Consider the following 10,402-nt stretch of genomic DNA (forward strand, 5'->3'; position numbering starts at 1 on the left):
CAGGAGAGTTCCTATATATGCACACATTTTTACTCATAGGTCCTGTTAGTTAGCAGCTATAAGTTTGATGAGAAATTTCATTTTGAAATATTTTTGAATTGTCATAAAAATGTAAGGACGATCCCATCAATTTGTCAGGTACTTAGAACTGTGACCACATTTTCATGTATGTTTTGAGCACACTGGCAGTCATCAATAGTAAATAATTGAGATGGCACAAACCAGAACACTGGGTCCTAGCCCACTGAACTTTGAGGACCTCAGATCCAGATCTGTATCTGAACTCAGTAGCTCAGTCCAATCTTTAGTAATGATTCTAACAAATCATTTTACTTGTGTGTGTCTTAGCAGCTACAGAGGCTTGAACAGGGCCACATACAAACTGGGAGTGTACAAGGCCACATACAAACTGGGGGGAGGGATAGCTCAGTGGTTTGAGCATTGGCCTGCTAAAGCCAGGGTTGTGAGTTTAATCCTTGAGGGGGCCACTTAGGGATCTGGGGCAAAATCTGTACTTAGTCCTGCTAGTAAAGGCAGGGGGCTGGACTCAATGACCTTTCAAGGTCCCTTCCAGTTCTAGGAGAGAGGATATCTCCATTAATTAAGTACTGAAATAATAGGGGATGTTACAGGTTAGGGTTGAGGTGTATTTGAGAGTTATAGATGGCCTAGAAATATATTGAAAGAGCTGTGTAAGGCCAGGAGACTGGAATATCATGAGGTTTTGCAAGTCATGAGTGAGGTGTATTACTTGGCTGTGTTAGCGCTCAAGTCTAGAGTAGCGGAGTGATTCAGATTAGGACTGAGGTTCATTGGAAGATTCCAAAGTGATGAAGGAGAAGAAGAATCTGAAAAGAGAAAAGGATGGGATACTGAAAATATACCAAGTAAATGGTGAACCTTTTAAAGGTACAGACACATTCAACTGGAGTTTATCTCCTAACATAAATACTTACATATACTAGAAGCAAAATGTGGCAACATAAATGTGTTGGAAAGAACTTCAGTCCTCAGGAACGTGTAACGAATACTACCCAGCACAGGCCTAACTACATCAGCTAAACTCTGCCACAGCAACTGGAGAGAGTGGCAGTACAGAGAACTAACTTATTTCTATGTTTGATAATGGGAAGGCTGGTGGTTTGGTGAATTAGGAGGGGGAGGACTTTCCCTGAGTACAGTGCAAGGAGGAAAAAGGCACCAGACACAGTAGCGGGTGAACAAGATAAATTGGCCATCACAGGTGGAGTAGAGGGCTGAGACAAGAGAAGATCACTTTCATTAATAATATTAGATATAAGCCCCATTATAAGCAGTCAGGGCTCTGCACTAACTGTTAACATTTAATAATTGTAATAAACAATGACAATAAAAACATCAAGACAAAATATTAAAATAAGCAGAAACCGAGTTGGATTAATCAGGGGCACTGATAACATTAGGTGCTCACTCAATGTACACCCTGTGCCGTGTCTGATGCTGAATCAACTAAATCTTACCTTTAAAGGCTGAAATGTGTTTGAATGGTTGCAGGGCAGGGATTTTGTATTTCGGGTAGGGAAAGTCAGCTTTAAAAATAAAATTATGAATATTATCGAGTTTGCAGTGGCCGCAGTGACAGGAAAACAGTTTCAAAGCATTGAACCTGAGTGGATCACAGCCCACTGCTGGTTAATGCCAGCATTTCAAAAGAAAGACATAAGCAGTCTTAGGCAACAATCACAGGACTGACTGTCATTTACAGTTCTGTGTATTAGCAACACATACCAGTGGCTGACAAAATATGTAGCAAGCACAGGGAACAGACTGTCCCTTAGAGCCTGTGACATATTGGAATGGAGCTGCCTGGGGACTGCAGCAGGTGAAGTATCACTATATTTTATACAAATCTTCCAGCAGGAGAAGGGACCAGAGCATGACTGCACCTAGTAAAGTTTGCTCCTCATCCTTCTGAAGGCCTTTCTCTCTCTCTCATCAGCAATGAGGTGATAATCCTGGGCTACGCCTCTGCTCAGCGCTATCCTTGCCTACAGCCCTCCCTCTTCTCCTTTGTGCTGTGGCTATAAGTCCTGTTCCTCGGATTTCCTCTCCTTTGCGCTGGGTCCCCTACCTGTAGCTCAGGAATATAACATTTCTGCTATTAACATAGAGCCAGTCTGGGGACTAGCCCAAGGCTCAGCAGGAACCTGGAAGCAAGTTTAATTTACACCTGACCCTTGGCATCTCCTTTGCTGGGCTTGGCTCTCTCCAGTAGGCATGGGCTCCCGCTGCTCTCCTGAAGAAGCACCGCAGGCAACGAACATGTCAGGTAAGCATTCAGTATGGGTACGGTGTCAGTGTTCCAGATCCCACTCCCGCCAGCCCTGTCCCTTCTCCCCTGAGAAAGTGCTAAGAGCCTCTGAGCAACGTGTTTTACCAAGTGGATTTGAAACAGACTGAATGACCACATTTTAGCTTGGAGGCCCTAATTGTCCATAATTGAACTGATTTTCTTCTATCGTGGCTTGTCTTCAGCTGGAATTACCTTAATTCTGAGGTGTCTTTATAAAAAGAATTATATTCATTTAGTTTCTTCCACTCGAGAATCTCCAAGTGCTTAACAAATATTAACAAGGTAACCGACACTTCTGTGCAGTAGGTCAGTATCATCAGCACTTTAATAGATGGAGAAAGTGGGGTACAGAGACATTTGTCCAAGATCACACAGCAGGTCAGCATCGGAACTAAGACTGGAACTCATGTCTCCTAATCCTATGCTGAATGCCCTATAGCACAGCTCTACATCTCTTCTGGATACGTTGTCGGAACAGCTTTGTCGGAACAGCCACAACTCCCCGTGAGGTCTCTCGGAGCTAGAAATGCTCAGTATGAGTGAAGAAATCAGGCTCTGTATGTTATTTTTTCTATCTGATAAAGGAGGATAATAATATTTGCCCACTCCTCTGGAGTACTCACCCCACAGATCTTTTGTTAAATCAAAATAAGGTGTTCAGTTTACAAACAGGCCAGTCTCAAGCTCGTGATCATCTAGAAGTTAAGAATCACATTACTGCTAACCTCAAGTATTCCAAAATCACGAGGCAGGACCCACAAAAAAAATCACAAGATTGCTTTAAAAAACATGAGAATTCAAAAATATATATTTTGGGGGGGGGTTATTTGCCACCTGGGTTTTGAGCTTTTAGAGATTTTACATTTTCAAGCTTTTCTCCACTTCCATGATTACTAAAAACTTACTTTTTAAAATTAAAGAAGGGAGTTTTATGTAATCCCATGACTGGAGGGGCTGAAGCTTTAAGACAAACGACAAATATTGTGAGACTTGGCAACACTGAGATTGTCTCAAATTTGCAGCTTCCTGAGGTTCAGGGTTTTTCATACAAATGAAAAACATTCATACCTTAAAATACTATTAAACCAATTTTCTTCAAACTTGGCTTTTTTAACTGAGACTTTAAAATCAAGCCAAGTTAACAGTCTGTATGCAAGGTTCTAGAAGAAATGCCATTTTGTATCTTAATATATTGCATTAGTGGGAATGTAAGCTTTGTGGGACAGATCTAAAGGGAACATCCAGGCCATACACCAGTGTGAGAAAAGCCTGTGCTGTACTCATGGAATCAAAGTCTATTGTTACCCCCATGCCAAAAGTTTAGATCTATTTAGATAAATTTGAGAGTGGTGAAAACCTCCCTCAGCAGACATGAGGAAGCAAGGGCGGGGCAGGGGATAGTTGATGGTTTGGTTTGGTGGGAGTCAGTGTTCTCCCACCTTCCCAGTTGGCCTCTTCCTCTTCTAGCTGTGGTTTCTCCCTCCCAAAGCTTCCTCTTGGTTGCTTCATGCTGCATCCCTTTCCCCTAGCCCTCAACTAGGCTGTGCCCATCTCTACCTTCCTTCCCCACCTGTCCCATATCCCCTTTGCCTGTCCCTTCTCATCCTGTCCTAACTCTGTGTGGTATGGATTTTTCAAAACAAAATAACAGAACATGCAATTTTAATTACAAACAAGCGGTTCTACTAGGTGGGGGGTGGGGCGCAGATGTGCTGAACGATCCCTGCATGGAGTATTGGATCTAGCAAGACAACGTTACAGTCAGTAAAATAGGTGTTTAAAATATAAATCCAGATTATCAGGGATTTATCTATGCAGATGCATATAGGAAAATGCACGAGCAACCATGATGAATGTGAAGTAAGTGACAGACATCTAACTGGACTTTTTCTTGGGCATTATTTTATCAGCTGTCAGTGGCAATAACTGTATGGACAAATTAGGTTAATAAATGGGCACACAATTTTGTGCACTCTTCTGAAAACCTGGTCCCTATTTCTTACAGCCAGAGTATTGTGCATAGCTACAGCAATATAATAGTTACATCACCACATGAAAAGAATAACATTTAAAAAATGAAAAAATAATTAGATTAAGGGATTCAAAAAGAGGCTCTACTCACTTTTGAAAACAATATCGTTTTACCCATTCTCCTGCCAAAACTGCTCTTTTAGAAAGGCAAAGTGACGTTAAATGCTCTTAATCTTGGTGTGCAGGGGAACAAGAGGTTGGGATAGTTCAGATTCAAAGTGTTGGGTGCTTATTAATCTTGCAGGCAGGACTAGACCTCTCACAAGATTTCCACTGGGCCTGTCCAGCACTTGGAAATACAGCAGCATGTAGAAGTGAAAAGAAAAATTCAAGGTTTTCAGATCTCAGAGACGGTTGAGTTCAGGCTCAGTGTGAATTTTGAACAAGGGCTCAGGATAAGGGAAGCTTTTTAATGCATCCTAACGATTTTGCTCATATCTAATTTGGAGGCAAACCCAAGGCCACTGGGGGAAATACTATTGCCTAGCGAGGTTGCCTAGGAAGGTTGTGGAATCTCCATCACTGGAGATTTTTAAGAGCAGGTTAAACAAACACCTGTGAGGGATGGTCTAGATAATACTTAGTTCTGCTGTGAGTGCAGATGACCTCTGGACTAGATGACCTCGCGAGGTCCCTTCCAGTCCTATGATTCTATTTGGGCCCAGACAGAGAGGAGAAAGTCCATGCAGAAGGACTCTGCACAAGCTCCATGGCAGCCGTCTGTGCATGGGGGAGTAGTGTGATCAGCAGTGGTGCAACACTTAAAAAAAAAAAGGGGGGGGGGGGAGTTGAGGGGAGAGAGAAGGCAGGGGAACAGATCCCCTTATTCCCCTCCCACCTCATAGTTGTATCCATAGTGCATAGGTTGGGGAAGTGATAGGGGTTGTCCCGTGTGTCTGTGCACTGTATGGAGTCACTAGCCCTCCAGGTAGGGGGGAAGAACCCGCAATTCCCCTATATTTTGTAGTGGAAATGAGGGCCCAGGTGCACAACATTTCTACAGGTTGAAGTTGAGCCTTCTAATTCTGTTGAACTCTTTTATCTGAGTGCACAGCCCAGTGATGTGGCCTGTCCACTTTTTCCGAGGGTTTGGCCCTTGGAGCATGTGATGGGAAAGAATGTCATTGCAACTAATCCCCAAAAGATCATATACAGCAGGAGTGGCCAACCTGAGCCTGTGGCAGAGCCCGGGATTGAGCAGTGAGCACCCACCGGCACATTGGAAAGTTGGCGCCTGTAGCTCCAGCCCGAGTCGGTGCTTCTGAAAAGCCGCATGTGGCTCCAGAGCCACAGGTTGGCCACCCTGATATACATGGTAAGAGGTATGGGAAGTACCTGCGTACAATATAGAATGCACGTTAGCCCAAAGCACTATAGCTTTTTGACACAACATAAAATAAACATTTAAAATAGCAAGATGTGGATAATAAACCTTACAGCACGATCAAATGGTTAAAGAGTTTTCAAGAAAATCAATGGTGCCCTCTAAAGGAAACTAGTATGTTATACAGGACACTTGACAGCTATTGTTCTTACTGTCAAGATACTGTACAGCCCATAAACTAATACTGAAAAAGAGACTCCATTATGGAAAATTATTCCAGATTGTTCTGTTTAAAATTAGCATCCTCAAAAGAACCTGATCTATGAAAACTCATTTAAATAATTAGTTAGTGTGTAAAATATAGACTATTTACTCTTCATCCAAATTTGAGAAAAAAATATCTGAGGTCTACATAGGCTTTGTCAAAAGATTATTGGCTAGGTAATAAGATATTCCTACCCTAAGCTATACAGCATTTTTGTCATGAAAGATCATTTAAATATTCAATTATGATATAGAAAAATTGCAATATTATCAACCTAAAGGACTACATGCATGAAGCATTGTTAGGCCCTTACTTTGTATGTCATCTTTCATAAAACTGTATCCCAGAGTTAGATAATACATAACTTGTATGAGGTATAAATAGATTGGCGTATCATAATATACCAGCCTCAAAAAGAATAATGGATGAATGAATACATACTAATCTAATAATTTATTTATAACTATTTTGTCTCTTTTGTCTCAAAAGGAACAGTTCTGACATAACAAAAGGCTGCAGTTACTTTACAATGCATTAATAGACTTCAGCATATTTTCTTTTGAGAAATGTCACTTAAGGTATCATAGACCCCAACCACACAGTTTGTTTTTAAGCAGAACTCCCCATTAACTTCAGTTGGAGTTCTGCTTGAAAATTTGATAGACTGATCTACCCTTACATTAACGAGTTTTAAAAGTACTCCTATATTGTATACTTAAGGGCCTGTTCCCTAGAGGTGTGAGCTGTCATTGATTCCTTTCGCCAGATTGCAGGCACTGGGCCAAATCCTTGAAATACACTGTTGACCACAAAAGTAGGTGCACATTTACCCCACCAAAGCAGCACTAATGAGCATATATATTCGTCTTAGAAGGAGTCTTACAAATAGCTCTGCTACTCATACAGATTATTCTTCTCCTATTCTAATAGGAGCTGTGGCAGGTGCTGCTCAGGCCAATTATTTTGGTATAGAGGGCCTGATCCAATCCCCAATGGGGAGTCTTACCACTGACTTAGACGGGGCTTGCATCAGGTCTGGATTTTGATGCTAATTTATGTACTGATATTTGGAAATATGGATTTCTGAAGGAAACAGAACAGTTAAAAAGAAAGCAAAAAGAACTTGAACACTTACAAAAGTTTATAAAATTTAAAATACTTTAACTAAAAGGTGTATTTTTAATGTTGTTTTAGTAACCTGTGCCCTTTCGATATTCCCCTGACTGCCGGTATAGTATCATCAAGATGACATGTTTTATCAGCTAAAGTGGCATATTGCTCAAAGCAAGGTTAGATCCTATGCCAGTGTAACTAGTTGTGGCTTATCAATCTGAACAAATTAAAAGACACATGGCTTTTAGAAAACAATGGTTAGCAATAGTAAGGCATTCTTAGGGAGATATACCATATCAATTTTAATATGAAATCTCTACCTGCAAAAAATTGGGATGAAATATGTGGGATGTATTTTATAATTACAGTACTTATTTTCTGCTAAAGAGTCTGGTTTGCTTTAAGTACTGATAAATGCATACTTTTTTCATGCATGCTTTTTCTTATGAAGCTTCTCTCCTCTAGAGGCAATACTGCAAATTGCAGTGTATTATGGGATTTAAGATTGGTTGAATGAATTCCCCACTGGGATGTCGGATATATTTTCACAGGAAAGCATGTTGTCCAGTGAATGGAATTCTGGACTACGAATCAGGAGGGTTCTATTCCCACATCTCTCACTATGAGGAAAGTCACTGCACCGCTTCAAAATAGCCTTCGGTGAAATGGGGAAATCATTTACCATGCACTTGGAGATGAAACAGGCTCTATAAAACCTAAGTATTATTATTTATTTAAAGTTGTGGTGACCTTTGGGACAGATTATTTAGGTATGGAAAATATGTCTCCAGCATACAATCATTAAAGCAGCAAAATTAGAGGCCACCAAAGTGACAATTGTCAGTCAAATAAAAACTCCTCCACAAGGGCCTAAACCTGAAGTCCTGGAAGTTAGACCTATCCCTATTCAGCCAATTTAGTCTCAGTCATGCACTCATTTAAGTCATTTGAGAGTTTGGATCCTGGCGGTTGTTATATGGTGATAGGAAGCTCAGACACTTGCCAATCCAGACAATTTCTGCACACTCAGAACTAACAATTAGCTGATCTCTAATGAAGAACAGCAACTGTTATATGTCCTCGTGTGAAATTATGAGGCTGATTATTAAGCAAACATAATGCCACCAGTTTTTATAAAATTTGCAGAACACAGAAGACCACATTATCAATCCCCCCAAAAGCCTTACAATATAACATGGATGAGAAGAAGCACAGCACAACAAAACTGGGAGGGGAAGGGTGTAGAGAGCTTAATGGTGAGGAAATAAACATAGGAGGCATTTAGGGATAAAGTTAATTTTAAGAAGGAGTATGAAGTAGAAGATGACCCAAAGGGTGGACTGGATTCTCCACTCCATTAAGGTCACTTTCTGCTGAGCAAGTAGCACAAAATGGCCGGCATAAGGGGATGGAGCTGGTATGTCAGTGGTCTTTGACGGGCAGAACATAGGTATAGTGAAGCAGAGTTCCACTGCATCTCCACAGACCTTAGGCCAGTGGCAGAAGTTGGCATAGGCTCCCTCCTGCTCTAGTGTATCCTGGGGGTAGGCAACCAAGGTTCAGAGAAACTCAACCATTTCTCTACAGCTGCTCCTCTCTACTATATCCCAACACAGCTTGGCTACAGTGGAGAACTGGGGACAGCCTCTTCCTATTGCAAACAAGGACTAGTGCTCATCAGATAAGTTACCATAATTTTTGCTGCTATATTTGCAAAAATGTGAGCTGAATAGCATACCAAAAATGGGCAAAACTAGTTTGAAGTGAACCTGTAGATTGCTCTGAATGTAAATAGCTGAGCTATGTTGGTACAAAACAATATATAAAAGCATTTCTTATGCAAACTGGGTTTGCAGTTAATCAAGTGAATTGTAACTTTAAGAGTATCCTAGCAACTTCCCAAACAGCCAGGGAAAGTCCCAGCTGACAATGTACACTGATGTGATTGTTCTATTTGTGCAGTCATCAAAACTTTGCAGTTAATCAAGAAGATAATTTGAAACATGAGACCAAGTTAAATTTGAGCTAACAAAGGGGAATTTTATGTGAATTACATCACCAGGACACTTCTTATGGTCAGAGCCATCATCTTAGGACAGGAACAGGTCGGAACAGCACAAAGCGAAGGTCAGATAATTCTGGCAACAAAACCTACCGTTATAAAAATAGACAGAACAATTGTACTGTGCAAAACTCTGTGGTTCCACATTGCCAGCTCTCCATTTTAGAACTTTGCTGCAGAATATGAGAGAGTAATTTTTAAAAATTATTTTTTAAACACAGGACAACCCAAGCCACACACTGAAACACAGGTACCACCAAAGACCTATCTGAAATCAAGAAGAATCATAGAAGATTAGGGTTAGAAGAGACCTCAGGAGGTCATCTAGTCCAACCCCCTGCTCAAAGCAGGACCAACCCCAACTAAATCATCCCACCAGGGCTTTGTCAAGCTGGGCCTTAAAAACCTCTTAAGGATGGAGATTCCACCACCTCCCTAGGTAACCCATTCCAGTGCTTCACCACCCTCCTAGTGAAATTGTGTTTCCTAATATCCAACCTAGACCTCCCCCACTGCAACTTGAGGCCATTGCTTCCTGTTCGGTCATCTGGTATCACTGAGAACAGCCAAGCTCCATCCTCTTTGGAACCCCCCTTCAGATAGTTGAAGGCTGCTATCAAAGCCCCCCCTCACTCTTCTCTTCTGCAGACTAAACAAGCCCAGTTCCCTCAGCCTCTCCTTGTAAGTCATGTGCCCCAGCTCCCTGATCATTTTCATTGCCCTCCATTGGACTCTCTCCAATTTGTCCACAATCATTTACATTATGTGTTTATCTCTGTATTGTTTTTGTCTATTTAAACAAAGGCTATCCCCTGTCCTACTAACAATTTACATTAATATAGTGCTTTTTATCCCAAAATATATCAAAATGCTTTACAAACTTAAAGTAATATGCAGAGCAATCACTTCACCACCAGTGAAATGCAGCCATCTCTAAAGTGACACCCAGTTTCTGATTAGGACAGCACATCAACATTACGCAGTAGATGAGCCATGAAGGGAAGATGAGAATGAGAACCACTGGTGCACAATATTATGTTCCATAAAGCCCTTCTATGGACCCTGCAGAGCTGTTTCTGTTACAGTAGTAGATCATCTGATAGTCTTCAAACAATGATACTTCTTGCTTGGTGGTAGCCAAGGCACCTTTTAGGGTTTACAGAGACATTTTTGGTCAATTAAAAATAAAAGCCCTTTCTGCACCCTCAGTAGCTGCTTCCTATCTTTCAACTGTAATCAAATTTCTTTGCAGGTAACACTAAAATTGGAAGGTGT

Source organism: Chrysemys picta, chromosome 3, assembly GCF_011386835.1.
Source record: "Chrysemys picta bellii isolate R12L10 chromosome 3, ASM1138683v2, whole genome shotgun sequence".
NCBI lineage: Eukaryota > Metazoa > Chordata > Testudines > Emydidae > Chrysemys > Chrysemys picta.